Below are 9,245 nucleotides of genomic sequence, written 5' to 3'. Positions count from 1 at the left end.
TAAAATTTGGATATGCCAGTTGACTCCTGTTTGACACTGGATGGAATGGCGGTGACATCAGATTCAGTGATGATTGAGAATCTAAAGAATATGAGGATAAGATTTAAAATCCAAATATCATTGAACTCTTCAAGAAATGTATTACTGGAAAAGGGGGAAAGCATGTATGTCTATTAGAATTGAATACACTCTGAAGGCGGTGGCACAGATGAAACAGACCTGTGTGCTAAAACTTATCACAAATTTCACATTGAATGGAACAGTTTAAACAGGCTGGAGGAAGCAGACATGCCAGCGCAAACTTTTGAATTTGTGCATTCTGTTCATAAACATCAGCAAAATTGTGGGAACCTGTTTATTCTTTCTCTTTTATTGCACAGAACCATACGATTACACTAATTTTGATGAGGAATTTAAAGATTATGAGCCCCGTCCGTTTGACCCGCAGTTTGGCACCATAGGTTGGCACGATCTTCGTTCGAGAAGGAAGAGGGATGTTCCAGACACAGAAAATCGTCAAACCATTTACTACAAAGTCTGTTTCTGCTTAGTATTAATTAATGCAGTTAACATTTTCAGATCGACATGATTGCAGAATGGAGTCAATAAAACAAATTCCATCTGATATTCAACATAAATTTTAAGTTTAGAATAACAAGCTCACAAGAGCTTGGTTTTAGATATCACTTGGGACCACAGACTAACAGACAAAGGAACAAAGCAAAACGACTCTGCGATTTGATGTAGAAACTCCTGACTCCGAAGCCTGCAGCCGCCCTCCAATTCTCAAGTCAGAAGTGTGCCAATGATGGTGCAGATCCAACAACACTGGAAACGATCTTGAGTCTAGACCAAAGCAGCCCCTTGATTGGCACCGTATCCATTCTCTCCACAACCAACTCCAAGACACAATAATGTGTCCATATACAAGATGCACTGCCACATTTTTTTCCAACTATTCTTACACCCGCCTTTCCAGACTTAGAAAACTCATCTTCAAGGTCAAGGACATCAGACATGGTAGCACTAATCCCAGTAAAAATCACCTCCAAGCTACTCTCAAACTTATTTGGAAATGAATGATTGTTCCTGAGTCAATATTAGTAATCTCTTTTGGAACAGCATTGTGGGTCTGTGTACAGCAACATGAAGCTGTTCAAGAAGTCAATTTGTGCTGGACAATCAGCAACAGCTATGTCTCATTAAAGAATAAATAAATCGGAAAGAAATCCATCTGAGAGTCACAAGCAAATGGGTAACTTTTTTTTGTTCACTCTGCAGCTCGTGGGCTATTACCAATTTTGACAATGACAAATGAAGCTTTTGTTTGGTTTGCTATTGATAGCAGCTGTCCACAAAATAAAAACAATTGGCATCAGAGATAATGGGAACTGCAGATGCTGGAGAATCCAAGATTACAAAGTGTGGAGCTGGATGAACACAGCAGGCCAAGCAGTATCTCAGGAGCACAAAAGCTGACGTTTCGGGCCTCGACCCTTCATCAGAAAAGAGGGAGGAGGAGAGGGCTCTGAAAGAAATAGGGAGAGGGGAAGGCAGATTGAAGATGGATAGAGGGGAAGATAGGTGCAGAGGAGACAGACAAGCAATAAGGAAGGAGAGGATCAAATATCAAGGTAGGCTAGCTAGTCATATCAGAAATCATAGTAACGGCTTCTTTCAATACATAAGAAACAAACGTGAGGCAAAAGTAGACACTGGGCCACTCCAAATTGATGCTGGAAGGCAAGTGGTGGGAGATAAGGAAGTAGCTGAAGAACTTAATAAGTACTTTGCGTCAGTCTTCACAGTGGAAGACATGAGTAATATGCCAACAATTAGGGAGAGCCAGGGGGCAGAGCTGAGGATGGTAGGAATTACAAAAGAGCAAGTGCTAAAAGAGCTAAAAGGTCTAAAAATTGATAAATCTCCTGGCCCCAATGGGCTATATCCTAGAGTTCTGAACAAGGTGGCTGAGGAAATAGCAGAGGCTTTGGCTATGATCTTTCAAAAGTCAGTGTAGTTTTTTTTTGAGTGCGAGCAGCAGCGGAGGCAAGACGGACCCGGAAGACTGCAGCTAAGGTAAAGCAGTTTATTTTGAAAATTACTTACCGATAGCGGGCAGCGGTGTTTTTCCTCTTTCAGAGAAGGAGCGGGAGCAGCAGAGGAAGTGACGAGGACCAGAGGGGCAGCCGGGAAGGAAAGCAGTGAGTATAAATACTCACCCTTCGACGCCAACGGCCATTATGAGTGCGAGCAGCAGCAGGGGCAAGATGGACCCGGAAGACTGCAGCTAAGGTAAAGCAGTTTATTTTTAAAATTACTTACCGGTAGCGGGCAGCGGTGTTTTTCCTCTTTCAGAGAAGGAGCGGGAGCAGCAGAGGAAGTGACGAGGACCAGAGGGGCAGCCGGGAAGGAAAGCAGTGACCATATATATCAGCAAGGCGTGTTAGGGAAATGGAGCTGGAGCTGGATGAACTACGGATCATTCGGGAGGCAGAGGGGGTAATTGAGAGGAGTTACCGGGAGTTGGTCACTCCTAAGGCTCAGGACGAGGATAGATGGGTTACAGTTAGGGGGAGGAAAGGGGACAGACAGACAGTGCAGAGATCCCCTGTGGGCATTCCCCTCAGCAATAAGTATACCATTTTGGATACTGCTGGGGGGGATGACCTACCAGAGGAAAGCCATAGTAGTCAGTTCTCTGGCACTGAGCCTGACACTGTGACAAAGAAGGGAAGGGGGCAGAATAGAAAAGTACTCGTGGTAGGGGACTCGATAGTTAGGGGAATCGACAGGAGATTTTGTGGGCAAGATCGGGATTCCCGGAAGGTATGTTGCCTCCCTGGTGCCAGGGTCCGGGACGTCTCCGATCGGGTGTATAAAGTTCTAAAAGGGGAGGGCGAACAGCCAGAAATCGTGTTACATATTGGCACAAATGATATAGCCAGAAATAGGTTTGAGGATATAAAAAGTGATTTCAGGGAGTTAGGATGGAAGCTGCAGAGCAGGACGAACAGAGTAGTGTTCTCTGGTTTACTACCGGTGCCACGAGATAGCGAGGTGAGGAACAGGGAGCGGGCGCAGCTGAACACGTGGCTTCGCAGCTGGTGTAGGAGGGAGGGCTTCAGATATGTTGATAATTGGGATGCCTTCTGGGGAAGGTGGGACCTGTACAAGAAGGACGGGTTGCATCTGAACTGGAAGGGGACCAATGTCCTGGGTGGAAGGTTTGCTCGAGTAGTTCGAGAGGGTTTAAACTAGTATGGCAGGGGGGTGGGAACCTGAGCTGTATACCAGAGGTGAGCATTGATGCAGGTGAGGCAGTAGCAAGAGGTAGACCAGCTAGTGGGAAGGATTTTCCTGGGAAGGAACCAAGGAATCGGTTAAAGTGTGTTTGCTTTAATGCAAGGAGTATCAGGAATAAAAGTGATGAACTTAGAACATGGATCAGTACCTGGTGCTATGATGTTGTGGCCATAACAGAGACATGGGTTTCTCATGGGCAGGAATGGTTGCTGGATCTTCCAGGGTTTAGAACATTTAAAAAGAATAGGGAGGGGGGAAAAAGAGGAGGGGGTGTAGCACTACTAATCAGAGAGGGTATCACAGCTACAGAAGCTTCCTTTGTCGAGGAAGATCTGCCTACTGAGTCAGTATGGGTGGAAATTAGGAACAGCAAGGGAGTAGTCACCTCGTTAGGGGTTTACTACAGGCCCCCCAATAGCAGCAGGGAGATTGAAGAAAGCATAGGTCGACAGATTTTGGAAAAGTGTGCACGCAGTAGGGTTGTTGTAATGGGTGACTTTAACTTTCCTAATATTGATTGGAACCTCCTTCGAGCAGAAGATTTGAATGGAGCTGTTTTTGTAAGGTGTGTTCAGGAGGGTTTCCTAACGCAGTACGTTGACAGGCCGACGAGGGGAGAGGCCATTCTAGACTTGGTGCTCGGAAACGAGCCGGGGCAGGTATCAGATCTTGTGGTGGGAGAGCATTTTGGTGATAGTGACCATAACTGCCTCACGTTCTAGATAGCTATGGAGAAGGAGAGGATTAGGCAAAATGGGAGGATATTTAATTGGGGAAGAGGAAACTATGATGCGATTAGACATGAGTTAGGAAGCATGGACTGGGAGCAGTTGTTCCATGGTAAGGGAACTATAGACATGTGGAGACGGTTTAAGGAACAGTTGTTGGGAGTGATGAGTAAATATGTCCCTCTGAGACAGGCAAGAAGGGGTAAGATAAAGGAACCTTGGATGACGAGAGCGGTGGAGCTTCTAGTGAAAAGGAAGAAGGTAGCTTACATAAGGTGGAGGAAGCTAGGGTCAAGTTCAGCTAGAGAGGATTACATGCAGGCAAGGAAGGAGCTCAAAAATGGTCTGAGGAGAGCCAGGAGGGGGCACGAGAAAGGCTTGGCAGAAGGAATCCGGGAAAACACAAAGGCATTTTACACTTACGTGAGGAATAAGAGAATGGTCAAAGAAAGAGTAGGGCCGATCAGGGATAGCATAGGGAACTTGTGTGTGGAGCCTGAGGAGGTAGGGGAAGCCCTAAATGAGTTTTTTGCTTCTGTCTTTACGAAAGAAACGAACTTTGTAGTGAATGAAACCTTTGAAGAGCAGGTGTGCATGCTGGAATGGATAGAGATAGACGAAGCTGATGTGCTGAAAATTTTGTCAAACATTAAGATTGACAAGTCGCCAGGCCCGGATCAGATTTGTCCTCGGCTGCTTTGGGAAGCGAGAAATGCAATTGCTTCGCCACTTGCGAAGATCTTTGCATCCTCGCTCTCCACTGGAGTCGTACCTGAGGACTGGAGAGAGGCAAATGTAATTCCTCTCTTCAAGAAAGGAAATAGGGAAATCCCCGGCAATTATAGACCGGTAAGTCTCACGTCTGTCATCTGCAAGGTGTTAGAAAGGATTCTGAGGGATAAGATTTATGACCATCTGGAAGAGCATGGCTTGATCAAATACAGTCAACACGGCTTTGTGAGGGGTAGGTCATGCCTTACAAACCTTATCGAGTTTTTTGAGGATGTGACTAGAAAAGTTGATGAGGGTCGAGCTGTGGATGTGGTGTATATGGACTTCAGTAAGGCATTTGATAAGGTTCCCCATGATAGGCTCATTCAGAAGGTCAGGAGGAATGGGATACAGGGGAACTTAGCTGCTTGGATACAGAATTGGCTGGCCAACAGAAGACAGCGAGTGGTAGTAGAAGGAAAATATTCTGCCTGGAAGTCAGTGGTGAGTGGAGTTCCACAGGGCTCTGTCCTTGGGCCTCCACTGTTTGTAATTTTTATTAGTGACTTGGACGAGGGAATTGAAGGATGGGTCAGCAAGTTTGCAGACGACACAAAGGTCGGAGGTGTCGTTGACAGTGTAGAGGGCTGTTGTAGGCTGCAGCGGGACATTGACAGGATGCAGAGATGGGCTGAGAGGTGGCAGATGGAGTTCAACCTGGATAAATGCGAGGTGATGCATTTTGGAAGGTTGAATTCGAAAGCTGAGTACAGGATTAAGGACAGGATTCTTGGCAGCGTGGAGGAACAGAGGGATCTTGGTGTGCAGATACATAGATCCCTTAAAATGGCCACCCAAGTGGACAGGGTTGTTAAGAAAGCATATGGTGTTTTGGCTTTCATTAACAGGGGGATTGAGTTTAAGAGTCGTGAGATCTTGTTGCAGCTCTATAAAACTTTGGTTAGACCGCACTTGGAATACTGCGTCCAGTTCTGGGCGCCCTATTATAGGAAAGATGTGGATGCTTTGGAGAGGGTTCAGAGGAGGTTTACCAGGATGCTGCCTGGACTGGAGGGCTTATCTTATGAAGAGAGGTTGACTGAGCTCGGTCTCTTTTCATTGGAGAAAAGGAGGAGGAGAGGAGATCTAATTGAGGTATACAAGATAATGAGAGGCATAGATAGAGTTGATAGCCAGAGGCTATTTCCCAGGGCAGAAATGGCTAGCACGAGGGGTCATAGTTTTAAGCTGGTTGGTGGAAAGTATAGAGGGGATGTCAGAGGCAGGTTCTTTCCGCAGAGAGTTGTGAGAGCATGGAATGCGTTGCCAGCAGCAGTTGTGGAAGCAAGGTCATTGGGGTCATTTAAGAGACTGCTGGACATGTATATGGTCACAGAAATTTGAGGGTGCATACATGAGGATCAATGGTCGGCACAACATTGTGGGCTGAAGGGCCTGTTCTGTGCTGTACTGTTCTATGTTCTATGTTCTATGTTCGGAAAATTGCTGTTGTAACTCCCTTGTTTAAGAAAGGATCAAGGCAAAAGATGGAAAATTACAGGCCGATTAGCTTGACCTCGGTAGTTGATTAAAATTCTTGAATCATTGTCAAGGATGAGATTTCGAAATTCCTGGAAGTGCAGGGTCAAATTAGAACAAGTCAGCATGGATTTAGTCAGGGGAGGTCGTGCCTGAAAAACCTGTTAGGATTCTTTGAAGAGGTAACAGGTATGTTAGACCAGGGAAACCCAGCAGATGTTATCTATCAAGACTTCCAACAGGCCTTTGATAAGGTGTCTCACAGGAGGCTGCTGAGCAACGTGAGGGCCCATGGTGTTCGAGGTGAGATACTGGCCTGGATTGAGGATTGGCTGTCTGACAGAAGGCAGAGAGTTGGGATTAAGGGCTCTTTTTCAGAATGGCAACCAGTGACGATTGGTGTCCCGCAGGGTTCAGTGGTGGGGCCGCTGCTGTTCACCTTATATGTTAATGATCTGGATGAAGGGACTGGGGGCATTCTGGCGAAGTTTTCCGATGATACGAAGATAGGTAGACAGGCAGGTAGTACTGAGGAGGTGGAGAGGCGGCAGTAAGATTTAGACAGTTTAGGAGAGTGCTCCAGGAAATGGCTGATGAAATTCAATGTGAGTAAATGTGAGGTTTTTCACTTTGGTAAAAAGAATACAGGCATGGAATATTTTCTAAATGGTGAGAAAATTCGTAAAACAGAAGTACAAAGGGATCTGGAATTCTTGGTCCAGGATTCTCTAAAAGTTAACTTGCAGGTAGAGTCCATGATTAAGAAAGCGAATGTAATGTTGTTGTTTATCTCAAGAGGGTTGGAATTTCGAAGCAGTGATGTGCTTCTGAGGCTTTATAAAGGTCTAGTTAGGCCCCTTTGAGAATACCGTGTCCAATGTTGGGCCCCACACCTCAGAAAGGACATACTGGCCCTGGAGCGTGTCCAGCGGAGATTCACACGGATGATCCCTGGAATGGTAGGTTTGACATACGATGAACGGCTAAGGATCCTGGGATTGTACTCATTAGAGCTGAGAAGGTTGAGGGGAGATCTAATAGAAACTTACGAGATAATGTGTGGCTTAGAAGGGGTGGACGCTAGGAAGTTGTTTCTGTTAGGCCAGGAGACTAGGACCCGTGGGCACAGCCTTAAAATTAGAGGGGGTAAATTTAAAACGGAAATGAGACGACTTTTCTGAAGACAGAGAGTGGCGGGCTTGTGAAATTCATTGCCACGGAGTGCAGTGGGGGCCGGGACGTTGGATGCCTTCAAGGCAGAGATCAACAAATTCTTGATCTCACAGGAATCAAGGGCGACGGGGAGCGTGCAGTGAAGTGGAGTTGAAATGCCCATGAGCCATGATTTAAATGGCGGAGTGGACTTGATGGGTCGAATGGCCCTACTTACACTCATATCTTATGGTCTTAAGTTAAAGGGTCGGACATGAAGCCAATCGAGGTGAGTGTAGGTGGGGAGAGGTCAGTCTGGGGAGGACAGACAGGTCAAGGGGGCGGGAAGCGGTTAGTAGGTCAGGAATGGGGGTTTGGCTTGAGCTGGGAGGAGGGGATCGGGGAGAGGAAGAGCAGATTAGGAACGTGGGGACGAGCTGGGCTGGTTTTGGGATGCAGTGGTGGGAGGGGAGATTTTGAAGCTTGTGAAGTCCACATTGATACCATTGGGCTGCAGAGTTCCCAAGCCTCAGTTAAGGAAGGACAATAAACACTGGTCAGTCATACATCAAACAAAAAAAAGTTTATTTTTAAAAGAAAATAGGATGCATCTGTCAATCAAGTGGCCAAGTATTATCGAGTTTTGAGAAGATTTTTAGCTCAGGGTTGAGGTTTTGGATGTAAGATTGCTCACTGAGCTGGAAGGTTAGTTTTCAGATGATTCGTCACCATTCCAGGCAAAATCATCAGTGAGCCTCCAGTGAAGCGCTGGTGTTCGGTCCCGCTTTCTATTCAAGTGTTTAGGTTTCCTTGTGTTGGTCATGTTATTTCCTGTTCTTTTTCTCCGAGGATGGTGGATGGATTTGGAGCCAATGTGTTCTCCCTAGTATAGTTTGTGTATGGAATGAACTGCCAGAGGAGTGCCAGAGGCTATTATAATCACAGTATTTAAAAGTCACCTGCATGGACACATGAATAGGAAGGGTCTGGAGGGATATGGGCAACATGCTGGCAAATGGAACTAGTCATTTACGATATCTGGTTGGCATGGAGGAGTTGGACTGAAGGGTCTGTTTCCCTGCTGCACAACTCTACGACTCTGTCTTTGTCTCTTTGTGTCTCTCTCTCTCGCCCTCGCTCCCCCCTCCCATTTTCTCAAAAACCCACCCCTCGCCACACCCACAATCTCTGTCTCTCCATCTCTGTGTGTGCCTCACTCTGTGTCTACGTCTCTCTCTCTCTCTGTTGTCTTGTCTCTGCCACCTCGCTGTGCACTTCTGTCTCTCTTTCTTTCTCTTTCACTCTGTCTCTTGTGTGTGTGTGTGTGTGTGTGTGTGTGTGCGCGTGCGCGCGCGCGCTCCTCTCTGTCTCTCGTCTTGTCTCTGCCTCCCTCTGTGTGTGCTCTGCCGTTCTCTCTCCGTCTCTCCCTGTGAACTTCTCCCTCTCCCCTGCCCCCGCCCCCGGCGCTCTGTCTTTCTCTGTGTCTCTCTTCCTCTCGCCGTGTGTTTATCTATCCGTGCATCTCCACCCGCTCAGCAGGGAGCATTGAGTTTTTTTTTAAAAGTTTAAAAATCTGTTTAAACCCAACCCATCCGCAATCAGACTGCATTTCTAATTCTCTCTCTCACACACACAGTCTGTCTCTTTCTCCCTCTCAGTCAATCCCCTTCCTCTCCTGTTCCTACTCACGCCTTTCCCCCCCCCTCTGCCTCGGTGACGAGTCCGCTGTCTGGAACCCTTTTCCCGGGAGGGGACTGAGGACCCAGCTGTTCTGCATCGGGATCAGCGTACCACGATCCCGGACCCCTA

The 9,245-nt window shown here is 46.8% G+C and overlaps 1 long non-coding RNA gene across 3 annotated transcripts in view; it reads left to right on the top strand.

Moving 5' to 3' along the window:
* The first annotated feature begins 2,178 nt into the window (after window positions 1–2,178).
* The window catches only part of LOC132208378 (uncharacterized), a 57,826-nt gene continuing 50,759 nt past the window's right edge, over window positions 2,179–9,245 (top strand). Inside the window, exon 1 of one of the 3 annotated variants that reach the window (XR_009444455.1) lies at window positions 2,179–2,295. This is a non-coding gene — a long non-coding RNA (uncharacterized LOC132208378). The remainder of the gene's footprint in view (window positions 2,296–9,245) is intronic. The other 2 variants (XR_009444456.1, XR_009444454.1) reach the window with 2 other exon arrangements.

The sequence above is a fragment of the Stegostoma tigrinum genome, unplaced genomic scaffold (assembly GCF_030684315.1).
Source record: "Stegostoma tigrinum isolate sSteTig4 unplaced genomic scaffold, sSteTig4.hap1 scaffold_372, whole genome shotgun sequence".
Lineage (NCBI taxonomy): Eukaryota > Metazoa > Chordata > Chondrichthyes > Orectolobiformes > Stegostomatidae > Stegostoma > Stegostoma tigrinum.
This window is presented reverse-complemented; position numbering and strand designations above follow the sequence as displayed.